Raw genomic sequence first — 22,437 nt, forward strand, 5'->3', positions numbered from 1 at the left:
GTCACTGATCAATGCTAAGCTAACTACGACTAGCTAGCTGTATGTATTGACATCGGTGTAACTTAAGTGAGTGATGCTACGCTAACTATAGCTAGCTATATGTCTGTATTTACATAGGCAAGCTGTCATTGAGCAATGCTAGGAAAGGTACAACTAGCTGACATAGTGGCCACTGAGCAAAGCTAAGCTAACTATGGCTAGCCAGCTGTCTGTATTGACAAGGCTGTCACTGAAGAATGCTTGGTTAACTATGGCTAGCTTGCTGTCTGTTTTGTCATGGTGGTCTCTGTGACTAAAAGATGCTAAGCTAACTACCGAGTTTTCTGTATTGACATTGCTTGATTGGCTGTGGGCTTGTGGCCTCAGTATCCCTCACCTTTTCACATTACACTTTATTCAGTGATGTTACTTTGTTGTATTTTACAAATGGCTAATGTTAGCATTGGCCACATTGGAATTCCTGGTCCTGCTTAACTAATCAAGTTAAGGTCTTTACTGAAGCTGTAATTAATCTTTAGTTGGATGGAGATCAGCTCAAAGGGCTAGGACATTAACAAACGTATACATACTTGCATGCACGCACATACAACACAGACACACACACACAAGTAAGTGGGCTTTTCTTCAGCTTTTCCTGTCTGACAGACCACCTCACCTCTAACCACCCCTTCCACCCCACCTCACCCCTGCTCTCCCCCACATCAGCCCTCCCCGAACCCCTCCCCTGCTTGACTCTGAGACAGACAACCACCCTTCACCCTTCCTATGATCCCCCCCCCCCCCCCCCCCCCCCACCCCCCTTTCTCCATTGACACAGCAGTACCTTCTAGATGTGAATGGGTTATTGCCAGGTAAGTGATTGAGAGTCACGTAAGGTGACAAACCAGGTCAGGATAAACAACATCGTCAGATCTGTAGAGTATTTGTGAGAGTGTGATTTGAAGGAGTCAGGCGCAGGAGGGTAAATCACAGAATACAGAGTTTATTCCGTAGGACACAGTTATGCTGGATAGCGTCAACAAAATACAGGCACACAGGGAACAATATCCCCGGAAATACAAGATACGTGTAGCTCAACCGAGCTACACTCAACTCACAAATAACAATCACCCACAAGGACAAGGGGGGCAGAGGGAACACTTATATATGTACTAATGAGGGGATATGAACCAGGTGTGTGTAATTGACAAGACAAGACAAATTGAATGATGAGATATGGAGCGGCAGTGGCTAGTAGGCCGGTGACGACGAACGCCGAAGCCTGCCCAAACAAGGAGGGGAGGCAGCTTCGGAGGAAGTCGTGACAGTATTTAAAGACACAGATCCATTCCTGGAGTCTAAATAATGAATCCTGTCTTTTGGCTGTGCTGTCAACAAACCTCCTTCCATGTGGCCTAGTTCTGGTTCCTGTCAAATAAAATAAAAAAATACAATCACATTTTATTTGTTACATGCGCCGAATAAAACAGGTGTAACCTTACTGTGAAATGTTTACTTACAAGCCCTTAACCAACAATGCAATTTTAAGAAAAATAAGAAAAAAGCAACAATAAAATAACAATAACGAGGCTAAATGAAAATAGTCCGGGTAGCCATTTGATTAGCTGTTCAGCAGTCTTATTGCTTGGGGGTGGAGAAGCTGTTAAGAAGCCTTTTGGACCTAGACTTGGCGCTCCGGTACTGCTTGCCGTGCGGTAGCAGGGAGAACAGTCTATGACTAGGGTGGCTGGAGTCTTTGACAATTTTTAGGGCCTTCCTCTGACACCGCCTGGAATAGAGGTCTTGGATGGCAGGAAGCTTGGCCCCAGTGATGTACAAGGCCGTACGCACTACCCTCTGTAGCGCCTTGCGGTCGGAGGCCGAGCACTTGCCATACCAGGCGGTGATGCAACCAGTCAGGATGCTCTCGATGGTGCAGCTGTAGAACTTTTTAAGGATCTGAGGACCCATGCCAAATCTTTTCAGTCTCCTGAGGGGGGAAATAGGTGTTGTCGTGACCTCTTAACGACTGTATTGGTGTGTTTGGACCATGATAGTTTGTTGGTGATGTGGAGACCAAGGAACTTGAAGTTCTCAACCTGCTCCACTACAGCCCCATCGATGAGAATGGTGGCGTGCTCAGCCCTCCTTTTCCTATAGTCCACGATCATCTCTTTTGTCTTGATCACGTTGAGGGAGAGGTTGTTGTCCTGGCACCACACTTTCAGGTCTCTGACCTCCTCCCTGTAGGCTGTCTCATCGTTGTCGGTGATCAGGCCTACCACCGTTGTGTCGTAGGCAAACGTAATGATGGTGTTGGATTCGTGCTTGGCCATGCAATCATGGGTAAACAGGGAGTACAGGAGGGGACTAAGCATGCACCCCTGAGGGGCCCCCGTGTTGAGGATCAGCGTGGCATATGTGTTGTTGCCTACTCTTACCACCTGGGGGCAGCCCGTCAGGATCCAGTTGCAGAGGGAGGTCTTTAGTCCCAGGGTCCTTAGCTTAATGATGTGCTTTGAGGGCACTATGGTGTTGAACGCTGAGCTGTGGTCAATGAATAGCATTCTCATGTAGGTGTTCCTTTTGCCAGGTGGGAAAGGGCAGTGTTGAGTGCAATAGAGATTCCATCATCTGTGGATCTGTTGGGGCGGTATGCAGATTGGAGTGGGTGTAGGTTTCTGGGATGATGGTGTTGATGTGAGCCATGACCAGCCTTTCAAAGCACTTCATGGCTACAGACGTGAATGCTACGGGTCGGTAGTCATTTAGGCAGGTTACCTTGGTGTTCTTGGGCACAGGGACTATGGTGGTCTGCTTGAAACATGTAGGTATAACAGACTCGGCCATGGACAGGTTGAAAATGTCAGTGAAAAACACTTGCAAGTTGGTCAGCGCATGTTCGGTGTACACATCCTGGTAATCCGTCTGGCCCTGCGGCCTTGTGAATGTTGACCTGTTTAAAGGTCTTGCTCACATCGGCTACGGAGAGCGTGATCACACAGTCGTCCGGAACAGCTGGTGCTCTCATGCATGCTTCAGTGTTGCTTGCCTCGAAGTGCGCATAGAAGTCATTTAGCTCGTCTGGTAGGCTTGTGTCACTGGGCAGCTCGCAGCTGGGCTTCCCTTTGTAGTCCGTAATAGTTTGCAAGCCCTGCCACATCCGATGAGCGTCGGAGCCGGTGCAGTAGGATTCAATCTTAGTCCTGTATTCATGCTTTGCCTGTTTGATGGTTAGTCTGAGGGCATTGCGGGATTTCTTATAAGTGTCCGCGTTAGAGTCCCGCTCCTTGAAAGTGGCAGCTCTACCCTTTAGCTCAGTGCGGATGTTGCCTGTAATCCATGGTTTCTGGTTGGGGTATGTACATACGGTCACTGTGGGGACGACGTCATCGATGCACTTATTGATGAAGCCGGTGACTGATGTGGTATACTCCTCAATGCCATCGGATGAGTCCCGGAACATATTCCAGTCTGTGCTAGCAAAACGTCCTGTAGCTTAGCATCTGTGTCATCTGACCACTTCCGTATTAAGCGAGTCACTGGTACTTCCTGCTTTAGATTTTGCTTGTAAGCAGGAATCAGGAGGATATAATTATAGTCAGATTTGCCAAATGGAGGGCGAGAGAGAGCTTTGTACGCGTCTCTGTGTGTGGAGTAAAGGTGGTGTAGAGTTTTTTTCCTCTTGTTGCACATGTATCATGCTGGTAGAAATTAAGTAAAACGTATGTAAGTTTCCCTGCATTAAAGTCCCTGGCCACTAGGAGCGCCTTCTCTGGATGAGCATTTACTTGTTTGCTTATGGCATTATACAGCTCGTTGAGTGCGGTCTTAGTGCCAGCATCGGTTTATGGTGGTAAATAGACAGCTACGAAAAATCTAGATGAAAACTCTCTTGGTAAATAGTGTGGTCTACAGCTACCTGAGGCGAGCAAAACCTTGAGACTTCCTTAATATTTAGGGTCAGGTTTAGGGATTACTCCATTCCATCTCAATTCCAACAAATAAAGCATCCATGTGTAAATTTGAAATCACGCTGAAATGACAGTCCCATTCCACTAATCTCTCCTAATAAGGGCCCATTCTCTAGTCTACTCGCCCTATGAGAACCTAGAAACACAACCAGCAATACACTAACAACGTACCAGCAATACCATCCCATTACCCAACTACACACACACACACACATTAACTCAAACATGCTGTCTGTCACCCCTCTGTATAAATATTACCCTGCACACACACACACACACACAGACTTTTCCTTGTTTTACTATCCTTGTGGGGACTTTTGGGGTTTTCCGGTACCCACAAGGATAGTAATACAAGCCCCCCCCCCCACACACACACATACACATACAGACACACCACCTTTACCTGTGCTGACTGACCTGTAGGTGTTAGATCCTCAGTGGGTTCTGTTGTTAATGCCTAGAGAATACAACATATCTGCTAGACTGCATGAACACACACACGCACACACACACAGCCTTCCACGCAAACCCAGGGAGTCCTCACAGCAATAAACACACACTAAGACACATAAGCACAGATACACAAGCAGACACCACCAAACGTACAGAAAGAAACACGGACGCAAACACACACAGCACTTTAACTCTCTCACAAACACAAGACAGCAGCTTGAAATACATTTCCTGAGGATAACTGTCGGATCAGGGGGAGGGATTTACCTGGTGACGGTCCGATAACCAATCAGAGTACTTCGAGAGCACTAGCCAATCAAGGTGCCTAGAAAGAACGTACTAGAATAGCATGGAGGTTAAAGACAGGAGTCAAAACTCACCTGACTATTCCCTTTTGACTTTCTACACACACCTCTGGGATCCCTGGTGGTTGAGTACGGTTTCCATCAGGCATTCCAGGTCCGGGCTGTGGTGTGGATATAAAGATGTGGCTGATTAGGCCTATTGATGATCTAGTCACAGTGGAGGCAAGGGACACACGTCTTATTAGGGTGTTGTTTGAGCCAGTGTCTGTGTGCGAGTGCGTCAGATTTTCAGGCTTTAGAGAGAACATGCTCTCTGCTAATCAGGCTTGACAAGGGATTACCAATCAAACAAACAGCTTTTAACCCTGACACCCCCCGTCCCTTTCTCCACACAAACACACACACACACACACACACATATACACACACCAGACCCAGAGAGAGAGAGGCTGAGAGTAAAGCCTCTCTCTCGTTCTCTCTCTCAATTCAATTCAAAGGGCTTTATTGGCATGGGAAACATACTGTACCTTTACATTGCCAAAGCAAGTGAAATAATTTAGATAATAAACAAAAATGTTGACAATAAAAAATGTACAGTAAACATTACACTCACAAAAGTTTAAAAAGAATAGAGACTATTCAAATGTCCTATTAAGGCTATGTACAGTGTTGCAACGATGTGCAAATAGTTAAAGTACAAAAAGGGAAAATAAATAAACATATGGGTTGTATTTACAATGGTGTTTGTTCTTCACTGGTTGCCCTTTTCTTGTGGCAACAGGTCACAAATATTGCTGTTGTGATGGCACACTGTGGTATTTCACCTAATAGATATGGGAGTTTATCAACATTTTATTTTTTTGAATTCTTTGTGGGTCTGTGTAATCTGAGGGAAATATGTGTCCCTAATATGGTCATACATTTGGCAGGAGGTTAGAAAGTGCAGCTCAGTTTCCACCCCATTTTGTGGGCAGACCCAGACCAGAGCTGAAGACTGGCTTAAAGCTAGCTAGCCCAGTGGCTCATGGAGGTCTTGTCTAGGATGTGGTTGTGGCTGCCTGGTTGGTCAGGTAGACTCACAGCTTTCTGGTAGATCAGATGCTGGTCCCTCGAGAGGTACAACTGATAACAGGACCTTTGTGTCTGAACAGCTAAATCAATGGTGTACATTTAACTTTAAAAGTGTAAAATGTACACCAATTTCAGTGAACATATGAGTCCCACTGTACTGGGGTTAAAATAACATTTTGAAAGTGTTAAAGATTGAACTCTGTTGAACTGTTCCCCATTTAACTCTTAAATATAAGCATCTGCCTCTGGTGCCAAAGGTTGCATGTTCGAATCCAAAGATAGAAAGTTATTTTAGCCTATCCCAAACCTTAAACCTTACCTTAACCATCCAGAGTTAATGCCTAAACTTAACACCAACCTTAAACATTTGGAGTTAATGCCTAAACCTAACCTTAAACACTTCAAAAATTGACCTTTGAGAAACATTTAAGTCTTTTAGCAGACGCTCTTATCCAGAGCGACTTAAAGTTAGTGAGTGCATACAATTTCATACTGGCCCCCCGTGGGAAACGAACCCACAACCCTGGCGTTGCAAGCACCATGCTCTACCAACTGAGCTACAGGGGACATGGATGAATGTCTAATTCTGACGTCAGACTGTGAGAGCTTGTTGGTTGAGGTGTCATTTTATGTTTCTCTCTCTCCTATAGGCTTGAAAGGTGTCATGTGATATGTTTCTCTCTTCACTGTAGGCTGGAGAGGTGTCATGTGAACATATGGATGCATTAGGTCCTCCTCTGCGCTGTAGCTGGTGTTGGGGAGTAGTGAACTACATATATACTGAACAAAAATATAAACGCAACATGCAACAATTTCAAAGATTTTTCTGAGTTACAGTTCATATGAGGAAATCAGTCAATTGAAATAAATTCATTAGGCCCTAATCTATAGATTTCACATGACTGGGAATACCTTTTAAAAAATGGGCCTTACAATTGTGCATTCAAATTGCCATCGATAAAATGCAATTGTGTTCATTGTCCGTAGTTATGCCTGCCCATATCATAACCCCACCGCCACCATGGGACACTCTGTTCACAACATTGACATCAGCAAACCGCTCGCCCACACGACACCATGCACATGGTCTGCAGTTGCGAGGCCAGTTGGATGTACTGCCAAATTCTCTAAAACAACGTTGGAGGCGGCTTATGGTATATAAATTAACATTAAATTATCTGGCAACAGCTCTGGTGGACATTCCTGCAGTCAGCATGCCAATTGCACGCTCCCTCAAAACTTGAGACATCTTAGAGTACCCTTTTATTGTCCCCAGCACAAGGTGCACCTGTGTAATGATCATGCTGTTTAATCAGCTTCTTGATATGCAACACCTGTCAGGTGGATGGATTATAAAAATTTTTCTTCTTAAATTTTTCTTTTAGGGGGTAGATCAGCTTTAATATTGCAGATAGATTGAAACTTCCATCAATGTAATTGTCTGCATCACTTCCAATCCCCCATATATATACATACATATACACATACATACATATACGTACATATACAGTGGGGAAAAAAAGTATTTAGTCAGCCACCAATTGTGCAAGTTCTCCCACTTAAAAAGATGAGAGAGGCCTGTAATTTTCATCATAGGTACACGTCAACTATGACAGACAAATTGAGATTTTTTTTTCCAGAAAATCACATTGTAGGATTTTTTATGAATTTATTTGCAAATTATGGTGGAAAATAAGTATTTGGTCACCTACAAACAAGCAAGATTTCTGGCTCTCACAGACCTGTAACTTCTTCTTTAAGAGGCTCCTCTGTCCTCCACTCGTTACCTGTATTAATGGCACCTGTTTGAACTTGTTATCAGTATAAAATACACCTGTCCACAACCTCAAACAGTCACACTCCAAACTCCACTATGGCCAAGACCAAAGAGCTGTCAAAGGACACCAAAAACAAAATTGTAGACCTGCACCAGGCTGGGAAGACTGAATCTGCAATAGGTAAGCAGCTTGGTTTGAAGAAATCAACTGTGGGAGCAATTATTAGGAAATGGAAGACATACAAGACCACTGATAATCTCCCTCGATCTGGGGCTCCACGCAAGATCTCACCCCATGGGGTCAAAATGATCACAAGAACGGTGAGCAAAAATCCCAGAACCACACGGGGGGACCTAGTGAATGACCTGCAGAGAGCTGGGACCAAAGTAACAAAGCCTACCATCAGTAACACACTACACCGCCAGGGACTCAAATCCTGCAGTGCCAGACGTGTCCCCCTGCTTAAGCCAGTACATGTCCAGGCCCGTCTGTAGTTTGCTAGAGTGCATTTGGATGATCCAGAAGAGGATTGGGAGAATGTCATATGGTCAGATGAAACCAAAATTGAACTTTTTGGTAAAAACTCAACTCGTCGTGTTTGGAGGACAAAGAATGCTGAGTTGCATCCAAAGAACACCATACCTACTGTGAAGCATGGGGGTGGAAAGATCATGCTTTGGGGCTGTTTTTCTGCAAAGGGACCAGGACGACTGATCCGTGTAAAGGAAAGAATGAATGGGGCCATGTATCGTGAGATTTTTAGTGAAAATCAGCAAGGGCATTGAAGATGAAACGTGGCTATGTCTTTCAGCATGACAATGATCCCAAACACACCGCCCGGGCAACGAAGGAGTGGCTTCGTAAGAAGCATTTCAAGTGTGGCCTAGCCAGTCTCCAGATCTCAACCCCATAGAAAATCTTTGGAGGGAGTTGAAAGTCTGTGTTGCCCAGCGACAGCCCCAAAACATCACTGCTCTAGAAGAGATCTGCATGGAGGAATGGGCCAAAATACCAGCAACAGTGTGTGAAAACCTTGTGAAGACTTACAGAAAATGTTTGACCTGTGTCATTGCCAACAAAGGGTATATAACAAAGTATTGAGAAATTTTTGTTATTGACCAAATACTTATTTTCCACCATAATTTGCAAATAAATTCATAAAAAATCCTACAATGTGATTTTCTGGATTTTTTTCCCTCATTTTGTCTGTCATAGTTGACGTGTACCTATGATGAAAATTACAGGCCTCTCTCATCTTTTTAAGTGGGAGAACTTGCACAATTGGTGGCTGACGAAATACTTTTTTTCCCCACTGTATATGTTGTGAAATTGTTAGATATTACTTGTTAGATATTACTGCACTGTCGGAGCTAGAAGCACAAGCATTTCGCTACAGCCGCAATAACATCAGCTTAACACGTGTATGTGACAAATAAAATGTGATTTGATTTTAATAGAGTCAGGCAAGAGGACGGGAAACCAAGCAGACATGGGCAAAGACAGGAAAGAGGCTAGACAAAGAAACCATAGTTGCTCAAGGTCAAGGGAGGGTGGCTATTTGGATAAAGAGGGGGTTCCTATTTGATTTGAAAAGATGAAGCTGTATAAAAAGAGAGCTCCAAGTCTGGGACTGGCAGTTGCTCCGCGGACCAGCTCGGTTTGTTACTTTGTAATAAAGTATATTCTAAACTCACAAGTTCCAGTGTCTGAGAGATATCTTTGAGAAGTATTTCCACGACACCAGTTGGTTCGCACATGCTCTGAGTACACATCCTGGTAATCCGTCTGGCCCTGCGTACTGTACTGTACACACACACACACATTTACATTTAAGTCATTTAGCAGACGCTCTTATACAGAGCGACTTACAGTTAGTACACACACACACACACTGTCCCCCCACCGCCTGCACACACCCCACCAAGGTAAGGTTGCTGCTGTGCAGAATGTGAGCACTATACATTCAACCAGCGTATCTATAGCAACAGACAAACCTTTACAAACCCTGAACAGCCTTGTCATACCTGCACCTGTCTGGTGAGAGGACACACACACACACTCACACACACACAGGAACACATACACATTATATTCCGCAACAAATAATTGCATAACATGGTCCTACCCCCCACTCCCCAGGACAGCACGGGGCAGTGTGTGAGGAGAGCCTGTCCCCCCAGAACTGTTCCAACAAACACACACACAACACACAGAGAGTGCTGCCCTAAATGCCCAGGTACTCTTCTCCTAAAACACACACATACAGTTGAAGTTGGAAGTTTGTTTTCAACCACTCAACAAATGTCTTGTTAACAAACTATATTTTTGGCAAGTCGGTTAGGACACATACTTTGTGCATGACACAAGTAATTTTTCCAACAATTGTTTACAGATTATTTCACTTATAATTCACTTTATCACAATTCCAGTGGGTCAGAAGTTTACTTACACTAAGTTGACTGTGCCTTTAAACAGCTTGGAAAATTCCAGAAAATGATGTCATGGCTTTAGAAGCTTCTGATAGGCTAATTGACATAATTTGAGTCAATTGGAGGTGTACCTGTGGATGTATTTCAAGGCCTACCTTCAAACTCAGTGCCTCTTTGCTTGACATCATGGGAGAATCAAAACAAATCAGCCAAGACCTCATAAAAAAATGGTAGACCTCCACAAGTCTGGTTCATCCTTGGGAGCAATTTCCAAACGCCTGAAGGTACCACGTTCATCTGTACAAACAATAATACGCAAGTATAAACACCATGGGACCACGCAGCTGTCATACCGCTCAGGAAGGAGAAGCGTTCTGTCTCCTAGAGATGAACGTACTTTGGTGCGGAAAGTGCAAATCAATCCCAGAACAACAGCAAAGGACCTTGTGAAGATGCTGGAGGAAACAGGTAAAAAAGTGTCTATATCCACAGTAAAATGAGTCCTATATCAACATAACCTGAAAGGCCGCTCAGCAAGGAAGAAGCCACTGCTCCAAAACCGCCATAAAAAAGCCAGACTACGGTTTGCATCTGCACATGGGGACAAATATCGTACTTTTTGGAGAAATGTCCTCTGGTCTGATGAAACAAAAATAGAACTGTTTGGCCATAATGACCGCGTTATGTTTGGAGGAAAAAGGGTGGGCTTGCAAGCCGAAGAACACCATCCCAACCGTGAACCACGGGGGTGGCAGCATCATGCTGTGGGGGTGCTTTGCAGCAGGAGGGACTGGTGCACTTCACACAATAGATGGCATCATGAGGAAGGAAAATGATGTGGATATATTGAAGCAACATCTCAAGACATCAGTCAGGAAGTTAAAGCTTGGTCGCAAATGGGTCTTCCAAATGGACAATGACCCCAAGCATACTTCCAAAGTTGTGGCAAAATGGCTTAAGTACAACAAAGTCAAGGTATTGGAGTGGCCATCACAAAGCCCTGACTCAATCCTGTAGAACATTTGTGGGCAGAACTGAAAAAGCGTGTGCGAGCAAGGAGGACTACAAACCTGACTCAGTTACACCAGCTCTGTCAGGAGGAATGGGCCAAAATTCACCCAACTTATTGTGGGAAGCTTGTGGAAGGCTACCCAAAACGTTTGACCCAAGTTAAACAATTTAAAGGCAATGCTACCAAATACTAATTGAGTGTATGTAAACATCTGACCCACTGGGAATGTGATGAAAGAAATAAAAGCTGAAATAAATCATTCTCTCTTCTATTATTCTGACGTTACACATTCTTAAAATAAAGTGGTGATCCTAACTTACCTAAGACAGGGAATTTTTACTAGGATTAAATGTCAGGAATTGTGAAAAACTGAGTTTAAATGTATTTGGCAAAGGTGTATGTAAACTTTCGACTTCAACTGTACCTTGTAAAACGTGTGTTTTCTACGTTTGTTTTTGCCTGTGTGTTTGTTCCAGACTGTTCTTTAAGAACCATGTGTTTGAATGGCGAGGTGTTCCCCTGCCCGGTGAGTGTGTGTGAGGGGTGTGTGTGTGTGTGTGTGTCACGGAGGGTTGACTTACACCCCTCCCAGGGACCTGATGTAATGGTCCACGCCACACACACACGCACCCACGCAGGCATACACACACATATATGTACAGTGCCTTCGGAAAGTATTCAGACCCCTTGACTTCTTCCACATTTTGTTAGGTTACAGCCGTATTCTACAATTGATTAAAAAGAATGACAAAGTAAAAACAGGTTTTTAGAAATTTCAGCTAATTGATATCACATTTACTTAAGTATTCAGACCCTTTACACAGTACTTTGTTGAAGCACCTTTGGCAGCGATTACAGCCTTGAGTATTCTTGGGTATGACGCTACAAGCTTGGCACACCTGTATTTGGGGAGTTTCTCCCATTCTTCTCTGCAGATCCTCTCAAGCTCTGTCAGGTTGGATGGGGAGCGTTGCTGCACAGCTATTTTCAGGTCTCTCCAGAGATGTTCAAGTCCGGGCTCTGGCTGGGCCACTCAAGGACATTCAGAGACTTGTTCCGAAGCCACTCCTGCGTTGTCTTGGCTTTGTGCTTAGGTTCGTTTTCCTGTTGGAAGGTGACCCTTCGCCCCAGTCTGAGGTCCTGAGCGCTCTGGAGCAGGTTTTCATCAAGGATCTCTGTACTTTGCTCCGTTCATCTTTGCCTCGATCTTGACTAGTCTCCCAGTCCCTGCCGCTGAAAAACATTCCCACAGCATGATGCTGCCACCACCATGCTTCAACGTGGGGATGGTGCCAGGTTTCCTACAGACGTGACGCTTGGCATTCAGGCCAAAGAGTTCAATCTTGGTTTCATCAGACCAGAGAATCTTGTTTCTCATTGTCTGAGAGTCTTTAGGTGCCCTTTGGCAAACTTCAAGCGGGCTGTCATGTGCCTTTTACAGAGGAGTGGCTTTCGTCTGGCCACTCTACCATAAAGGCCTGATTGGTGGAGTGCTGCAGAGATGGTTGTCCTTATGGAAGGTTGTCCCATCTCCAGAAAGGAACTCTAGAGCTCTGTCTGAGTGACCATCGGGTTCTTGGTCACCTCCCTGACCAAGGCCCTTCCCCCCCAATTGCTCAGTTTGGCCGGGCGGCCAGCTCTAGGAAGAATCTTGGTGGTTCCAAACTTCTTCCATTGAAGAATGATGGAGGCCACTGTGTTCTTGGGATCCTTCAATGCTGCAGACATTTTTTGGTACCCTTCCCCAAATCTGTGCTTCAGCACAATCCTGTCTCGGCGCTCTACGGACAATTCCTTCAACCTCATAGCTTGGTTTTTGCTCTGACATGCACTGTCAACTGTGGGACCTTATATAGACAGGTGTGTGCATTTCCAAAACATGTCCAATCAATTGAATTTACCACAGGTGGACTCCAATCAAGGTGTAGAAACATCTTAAGGATGATCAATGGAAACAGCATGCACCTGTGCTCAATTTCGAGTCTCATAGCAAAGGAGCAAATACCTGTAAATAAGGTATTTCTGTTTTTTATTTTTAATACATTTGTAAACATTTCTAAAAACCTTTTTTCGCTTTGTCATTATGAGGTATTGTGTTTAGATTGCTGAGGAAAAGTTTTTATTTAAGGCATTTTAGAATAAGGCTGTAACGTAACAAAATGTGGAAAAACTGTATAGTGTGTATAGACATGGTTACATAGACATAGTGTCAAACCATGTCTATGTAACCATGTCTATAAAATTGCCATCCTGCTGTAGCTCAAGTTATGTGTGACATTCCCATAGTTATGTGTGACAGTCCCTACAGATGTAGGATCTTCATTTGAGTCATTTTACTACAGCAGGAAAATAATCCTACAGCAACAGGAAATGTGAATTATTATATGGATTATAATTAATGGACATTTATGTAGCGGTTTATACATTTTTTGTAAGGGAAAATCAAGTCTGAAATTTCAACGTGGAAATTACAAACTTCAGAAGCATTTTTAAACCTCAAATGTGTGTGCACATGTTCATTTACATGCATGTATACATGGACCTGTGTGCCAAGATTTTGAATGTGTGACTTTGTTTTCCTGCAACAGGATGATCAAATTAAGATCCTACATCTGTGTGTGTTTCAGGCTGTCCGTATGAGGGTTGGGAGTGGGCCAACGGGGAGTCGTGGGGTGATGTGTCGGACCCGTGTGAAGTGTGTACGTGTCACGATGGGTTCCGTACGTTGTGTGTGTAACTGTAACTTCCTTTTTCTCTTTCTCTCTTCCAATGGAGAGCGCAGTGTCTCTGTATTTGTCTGTTCAGACTGTGTGTTTGAGGGAAGAGTGTATGGTCCAGGAGGCAGCTTCTACCCTGCAGGCGACTCCTGCAGGGGTGGCAGGTAGCCTAGCGGTTAAGAGCATTGTGCTAGTAACCGAAAGTTTACTTGTTTGAATCCCCAAGCTGACAAGATCGAAGAATTGACCATTCTGCCCTTAAGATAGACAGTTAACCAACATCAACTGCTCTCAGAGCATGTGGATGTTGATTAAGGCAGCCCCCCACCTCTTTGATTTAGAGCGGTTGAGTTAAATGCAGAAGACACATTTTGGTTGAATGCATTGTTGTGCAACTGACTAGGTACCCCCTTTCCAATCTGCAAAGTACTACACACACAAACACAAACACAGCCTTGGGTCTCGATACTGTAGCTAGTGATTGTGTCCAGGTGATGCTGGATGGAGAGCAACACCTGAGGTGTTACTGTAAGCAGTATCCCAGCCTGGGGGACTGTCCTAAAAGCAATATCCTGTTCTCTGGACCAGACCCCCGCTGCCCGGTCTGTGCACATCAGTGCACACACACCAGTTTACTCACCTACTATACATCGGTAGTATATCAGTACACACACACACACTCTCACTTTAAGGCTTCCAGTAACGTGCGTGTGTGTAGAGCCCCTCAGTAACTGCACAGAAACTCTGATCGGTAATAAGGTCCTGGCTACAGAGGAACCCTGCTTCACCTGCCAGTGCAAGGTACCTTGACCGCTGACCTCTGTCTGGTCTTTCAGTGTTCTGTCTGGTCTCTCAGTGTTCCGTTTGGCTCGTGTGTGACAGGACAAGACTCCTGCTGTGATCCCAGGTGTGTGTTGTCCCCACTGTTTTCCACGGCCAGCCACCTGTGTAGAGCTCGGAGATCCCCACTACAGGACCTTCGATGGCCGCATACTCCACTTCCAGGGGACCTGCACCTACGTACTGGCCCAGGACTGTGACGGAGGGGACTTCAGGTATGCAGCAAGGTTTTTTGAATTAACAATATCTATATTAGCCACGCTCAAGGTCCTAAACGATATAATAACCGCGATCGATAAAAGACAGTACTGTGCAGCCGTCTTCATCAACCTGGCCAAGGCTTTTGACGCTGTCAATCACCGCATTCTTATTGGCAGACTAAATAGCCTTGGTTTCTCAAATGACTGCCTCGCCTGGTTCACCAACTACTTCTCAGATAGAGTTCAATGTGTCAAATCGGAGTGCCTGTTGTCTGGACCTCTGGCAGTCTCTATGGGGGTGCCACAGGGTTCAATTCTCGGGCCGACTCTATTCTCTGTGTATATCAATGATGTCGCTCTTGCTGCTGGTGACTCTCAGATCCACCTCCACGCAGACGACACCATTTTGTATACATCTGGCCCTTCATTGGACACTGTTAACAAACCTCCAAACGAGCTTCAATGCCATACAACACTCCTTCCGTGGCCTCCAACTGCTCTTAAACGCTAGTAAAACTAAATGCATGCTCTTCAATCGAACACTGCTTGCACCCGCCCGACTAGAATCACTACTCTTGGCGGGTCTGACTTAGAATATGTGGACAACTACAAATACCTAGTTGTCTGGTTAGACCGTAAACTCTCCTTCCAGACTCACATTAAGCATCTCCAATCCAAAGTTAAATCTAGAATCGGCTTCCTATTTCGCAACAAAGCCTCCTTCACTCATGCTGCTAAACATGCCCTCGTAAAACTGACTATCCTACCAATCCATGAATTCGGCGATGTCATTTACAAAATAGCTTCCAACACTCTACTCAGCAAACTGGATGTAGTCTATCACAGTGCCATCCGTTTTGTCACCAAAGCCCCATATACTACCCACCATTGTCACCTGTACGCTCTCGTTGGCTGGCCCTCACTACATATTCGTCGCCAAACCCACTGGCTCCAGGTCATCTATAAATCACTTCTAGGCAAATCCCCACCTTATCTAAGATCATTGGTCACCATAGCAACACCCACCCGTAGTATGCGCTCCCTCAGGTATATCTCACTGGTCATCCCCAAAGCCAACACCTCCTTTGGCCGCCATTTCTTCCAGTTCTCTGCTGCAAATGACTGGAACGAACTGCAAAAATCTCTGAAGCTGGAGACACTTATCTCCCTCACTAACTTTAAGCATCAGTTGTCAGAGCAGCTTACCAATCACTGCACCTGTACACAGCCCACCTGTAATTAGCCCACCCAACTACCTCATCCCCATATTGTTATTTACATTGATATTTATTTTGCTCATTTGCACCACAGTATCTCTATTTGCACATCATTTTCTGCACATCTATCACTCCAGTGTTAATACTAAATTGTAATTATTTTGCACTATGGCCTATTTATTGCCTTACCTCCATAACTTACTACATTTGCACACACTGTACAGTGAGGAGAACAAGTATTTGATACGCTGCCGATTTTGTAAGGTTTTCCTACTTACAAAGCATGTAGAGGTCTGTAATATTTATCATAGGTACACTTCAACTGTGAGAGACAGAATCTAAAACAAAAATCCAGAAAATCACATTGTATGATTTTAAAGTAATTAATTTGCATTTTATTGCATGACATAAGTATTTGATACATCTGTAGGTCTTGACCAGGTTTGCACGCACTGCAGCAGGGATTTTGGCCCACTCCTCCATACAGACCTTCTCCAGATCCTTCAGGTTTCGGGGCTGTCGCTGGGCAATACAGACTTTCAGCTCCCTCCAAATATGTTCTATTGGGTTCAGGTCTGGAGACTGGCTAGGCCACTCCAGGACCTTGAGATGCTTCTTACGGAGCCACTCCTTAGTTGCCCTGCCTGTGTGTTTCGGGTCGTTGTCATGCTGGAAGACCCAGCCATGACCCATCTTCAATGCTCTTACTGAGGGAAGGAGGTTGTTGGCCAAGATCTCGCGATAAATGGCCCCATCCATCCTCCCCTCAATACGGTGCAGTCGTCCTGTCCCCTTTGCAGAAAAGCATCCCCAAAGAATGATGTTTCCACCTCCATGCTTCACGGTTGGGATGGTGTTCTTGGGGTTGTACTCATCCTTCTTCTTCCTCCAAAACACGGCGAGTGGAGTTTAGACCAAAAAGCTCTATTTTTGTCTCATCAGACCACATTACCTTCTCCCATTCCTCCTCTGGATCATCCAGATGGTCATTGGCAAACTTCAGACGGGCCTGGACATGCGCTGGCTTGAGCAGGGGGACCTTGCGTGCGCTGCAGGATTTTAATCCATGACGGCGTAGTGTGTTACTGTTATGAACCCCGTGGCTTTAAACGTCTAGGGTGGATGGACAAGAGACCCGTAACATAATTAATGCAAATTAGAATCGTGACATGGAAACAGTGAGAACAAAAACTACACGACAACCATAAACTACCGTCAAACATAAAATTTTATTTTGAACACACGGTAAAGGTTTGGGGAAAGGGCTGAGCAGGACCCAAGAAATGAAACAATAGTGTAAAAAAAAACATTTTTTACAGTGGGTGGTCCGCTCAGGTCTAACTAGTGTTTTTAGACAGTTTTCTTCCTACGGGTAATGTATGCCCAAGGGCAACTAGCTTAAATTCCCCTTTACCCAGAAACACACAACAAAGTTACCAAACAGAGTAACCAGCAAATGAGTGAGTACACAAAACACAGGACACCACAGTATCCATACTCACATACGGAAAATAGTCTCTCTCTACAAACACAACTGACCGGCTTTTAAACAATGGGATGTGTGATTGAAAAACCAGAAACAGGTGGTGCAATGCAGAGGAATGTCCACTGATTGGTCCACCTCAGCAATCAGCAGACACCCCAACGACCACCAATCAGGAACATACAGGACACCTGTGATTAGGGCAGAAGGAGAGGAAAAACACAAAAAGACACAGGATACCTGTATCCGTAAAACAGTTACTAATGGTTTTCTTTGAGACTGTGGTCCCAGCTCTCTTCAGGTCATTGGCCAGGTCCTGCCGTGTAGTTCTGGGCTGATCCCTCACCTTCCTCATGATCATTGATGCCCCACGAGGTGAGATCTTGCATGGAGCCCCAGACCGAGGGTGATTGACCGTCATCTTGAACTTCCATTTTATAATAATTGCACCAACAGTTGTTGCCTTCTCACCAAGCTGCTTGCCTATTGTCCTGTAGCCCATCCCAGCCTTGTGCAGGTCTACAATTTTATCCCTAATGTCCTTACACAGCTCTCTGGTCTTGGCCATTGTGGAGAGGTTGGAGTCTGTTTGATTGAGTGTGTGGTGTCTTTTATACAGGTAACGAGTTCAAACAGGTGCAGTTAATACAGGTAATGAGTGGAGAACAGGAGGGCTTCTTAAAGAAAAACTAACAGGTTTGAGAGAGCCGGAATTCTTACTGGTTCTTAGGTGATCAAATACTTACGTAATGCAATAAAATGCAAATTAATTACTTAAAAATCATACAATGTGATTTTCAGGATTTTTGTTTTAGATTCCGTCTCTCACAGTTGAAGTGTACCTATGATAAAAATTACAGACCTCTACATGCTTTGTAAGTAGGAAAACCTGCAAAATCGGCAGCGTATCAAATACTTGTTCTCCCCACTGTATATAGATTTTCTATTGTGTTATTGACTGACTGTACGTTTTGTTTATTCCATATGTAACTCTGTGTTGTTGTTGTTTTTATCACACTGCTTTGCTTTATCTTGGCCAGGTCGCAGTTGTAAATGAGAACTTGTTCTCAACTGGCTTACCTGGTTGAATAAAGGTGAAATAAAATAAAAATTGGTATTTGGTTGATTTTTATTTTATTTGAAGTAATTTGTGTACACCTGTATGTATCCAGTATCCATGCGACCAATGATGACCATGGTCGAAAGGGAGTGTCCTGGACCAAAGAGGTGACTGTTGTAATGGAATTTTACTGTGTCTCTTTCTTCTTTTTCAGTGTCTCACACTTATTCTACATGTTTGACCTGTTGCATACTTAGAATTGCGCCTGTTGTAGACAGACAGGGTGTCTCAGGTTTGCTCTCACAAGGTCGGCTCAGTGGGTGTGAAAATATTGGCTGAACGCGCAGACTGTGGTTGCCAGGTGTTTTCCTCCTCTGCAGCCGGTCTCTGGGAGCAAACACTTTGCTGAGAAAGGATGCACTTGGTTATCTTTGTGTAACACGTAGCGATAGTATAAATATGCTGAGGGGGAAATACCTCATCAGAGCTTCTGACTAAACTCCACATGAAGTGCTGTTTGTCTGTAATCTCTCCGCTGGCGTGAATAAACATAAATTCATTAAAGCTTGACTTCGGGGTCCTTAGTGGTAATTTCCACGAAACTGTCTTCATAGGAGATGTGGTGGTGCAGCTACTCCAGGACGGGACGATAAGGTGAGTGGGTTTCTGGTTGTGGATGTTCTAGCAGAGAGCCAATCAAAGTGTGTGTCCAAGGTGAGGTGTTTTTTTTATTCCAGGTGGACTACAAGGTCATCACCCTGCCGTTCCTCAAGGAACCATACATCTACCTGGAGCTCCGGACAAATACCATCCTACTCAACATTATTTATAGGAATAAAAGGTACTTGAACTACTGTATCTATTTACTCTTAGCTGTCTTAACCCTTACCTGTATTAACTCTTACATGTCTGAACTCCCCTCCCACCTCAGGTGTTGTGGAGTGGGCGGTCCCACTTGGAGGTGAGTGTTCCGGGGGTCGTATAAAGGTCACACCTGTGGTCTCTGTGGCAATTCAACAACTACCTCCAGGGTGACCTGCGAACCCCTGCAGGAAAAGTCAGCCAATCAGAGGCCGCCTTCAGAAACAGCTGGAAGGTGTGTGAGTGGGTGTCTGTCTTTGTAGGTAGAGTGCTAACTACAACTCCTGTCAGCACAGCCATACACAGACAGACAGACAGACATATAGATAGACCCTGGTATCTATATCTCCCCCTGTAGGTGGGCAGTGATAACAGCAGTCATCCTGTTGGCCTGGGGAGGATGTTGACCCCTGTAAGGCAGCAGGCTACCAGGGCAGGAAGTCAGCTAACACACGCTGCAGGTAACACACACACACACATACACCAGACTTGTGTAAAAAAAGTATTAGTTTTTTTTCCAAATACATTTGCTGCTCTTGAGCTTGCTTGCCTGCTTGCTTGATTGATTGTCCTGTGTTTCTCAGGGTGCTGATGTCTGGGGTGGTCCAGGCCTGCCACCACCTGGTGTCTCCAGAGCCCTGGTACGCAGCGTGTGTCTACGACCTGTGTGCCTGCGAAGCCAACGTTGACAAGTGTCTGCGTGATGCCCTGGAGGCCTACGCAGCGCAGTGCAGAGAGGCTGAGACTGTCCTGGAGGAGCTCCTCACTGTGTGGTAAATACACACACACACAAACCCACAGTATAACACATTATTTTACAATAGTGAAAGGCCCCGTCTCACTGTGTTGACATAATCTCTCCCTCCATGTATACCCTCCTTATTTCCCCCTTCCTGTCTCTCTCTCGCTCTCTCTCTAGCAGTGGGCTGTCCAGCGTTGCGTGGTTTCGGGTTTGATGAGTGTGGTCCCCCATGTCCAGTGACATGCGTTAACAGTGAGGTACCACTAGGGGTGATAGAGAGCCACTGTTTTAAACCCTGTGTACCCAGATGTCAATGTCCTGCTGGACTGGTACTACACAACAACCCAACAACCAGTGGCGGCTCCTGAAAAAATTCTCAGGGGGGGCAATTTTTCTGATGATTTAGGTGACCTACACACATTTAAAAAAAGATATGTCCAGCAACAACATGAAGACAGGGGCAGCATATAAGTCAATACCAGAAGCATTTATTGACTGATCTCAAAAGTGTTGGCTTACCAGGGTTGGTGGAGCCCTCAGTTTCATCTTTGCCTCGCAAAGCTAACTCAAACACTCCGCAAAACTTCACACACTGGATTAGCCGGCTGAGGATGTGGCGGTTCTTGCTAATGTCGTAGTAAATATATTTGTTATAGTGAATATGGAATATGATATGTTGAGTAAAATGTTGTGCTAAGATCTATTTAGGTCAGGAGCTGGTTATAAGTTCTGTTCCTATCCAATAACAATGGACAAAAGGGTCCTATCTTGTCAGCCTTGTCAGCAGGTGGCCAAGGACAACACCCACGCCATAGGCCTCTCAGTTCTTCCAACTCACGAGTTCTTGCTCTGAGGACACACACACACACACACACAAACACACACACACACACATCATCACTGTTAAACACACACACACACACACACACACACAAAAATCCCCTCTCTTAGGCTGAACATTTGAAGACAGAGAACCCGACTCAGAGCCAATGCAACAGTGACAGTAGCCTGGAGGGGACCTCGCCCAACTCATCAGGACCAATCAGAAGATCAGAACTACTAGATTCAACCTACTTCATTTATTGCATAAAATGTCTGCACACAATGTTTCGGGGCTCTCTTCAGATAATAATAATAATAATAATAATATGCCATTTAGCAGACGCTTTTATCCAAAGCGACTTACAGTCATGCGTGCATACATTTTTGTGTATGGGTGGTCCCGGGGATCGAACCCACTACCTTGGCGTTACAAGCGCCGTGCTCTACCAGCTGAGCTACAGAAAGTGGATACTCATGGATGCGCATCGCAATTGTAAAATGTCAACACAATTGGAGACACCACGTCATTTTTGGAGACATGTTATTGACAGTAAACTATTGTAGATGCGACTGCTAACTAAATAAAACATTTTAGCTGGCTAGCTAATCATCTTAGCTAAATGTGGGGCAAACAATTCAGTTATTTACCGTTATAATTTGAGGGATTGGGGTGAAAGAAATCGAGTTACATAGTGATACTTTACGATATACTGTATTGACAATATCGCAATATTTTAGCGCTAGTTGGCTGTACCTGCACCAAAACACCATTATTGTTCCTTCATAGCTTGTTCTCAATCTTTTCACATTGGGAGCCAATTTGTTTTCAGCACTTTTATTTCCATGACTGATCAAAACTCGTTCTCATGGCTTTCTGATCCCTCTGCAACAGACATATGGTGCGCAATAAAATCACAGTATCGAATCGCAATACGTATAGAATCATGAGACTCGCAATGCATATATCTTATCGTGAGGTTCCTGGCAATTCCCAGCCCAAGTTCATTTGCCACAACAAATCTCTTCGCTAGCAAACGCGATGTCTTCTCCAAAACGGCAATGTGTCTCCACCAATGTTTACTTTTTTGACGTTCTATGGCATCTCCACTTTCCAAGCATATATGACCACATGTAATATTTTGGTAAGTGATGCAAATAGTGAACTATGTAGGGCCAGGATGTAAAATATATGTAGCTGCAGCAATTTCTCTTATCTGATATGGTAAGTAATGGGGCTTAATGTATGGCTCCCTAAGAGTTTGACGAACGGGTCCGTGCACGCGATTCCAGATATCTTTACCTCTGAATAAACTGCCTTTATTATACCATATCCACCCTGTCCAAAGTCTCTACTTGGTCTCAGTTCTCCAGTAAACTTGTGATTATCAACACTAACCTCATCGTTGTGGCGGCGGACAGCTAGCCTGTATCCCTCATCCAGTTGAGTGGCAATGTTATTTTTTCGTTCGTACCAATTTTTGGAAAATCCTCGGG

Source organism: Coregonus lavaretus (assembly GCF_964263955.1).
Source record: "Coregonus lavaretus genome assembly, chromosome: 11".
Lineage (NCBI taxonomy): Eukaryota > Metazoa > Chordata > Actinopteri > Salmoniformes > Salmonidae > Coregonus > Coregonus lavaretus.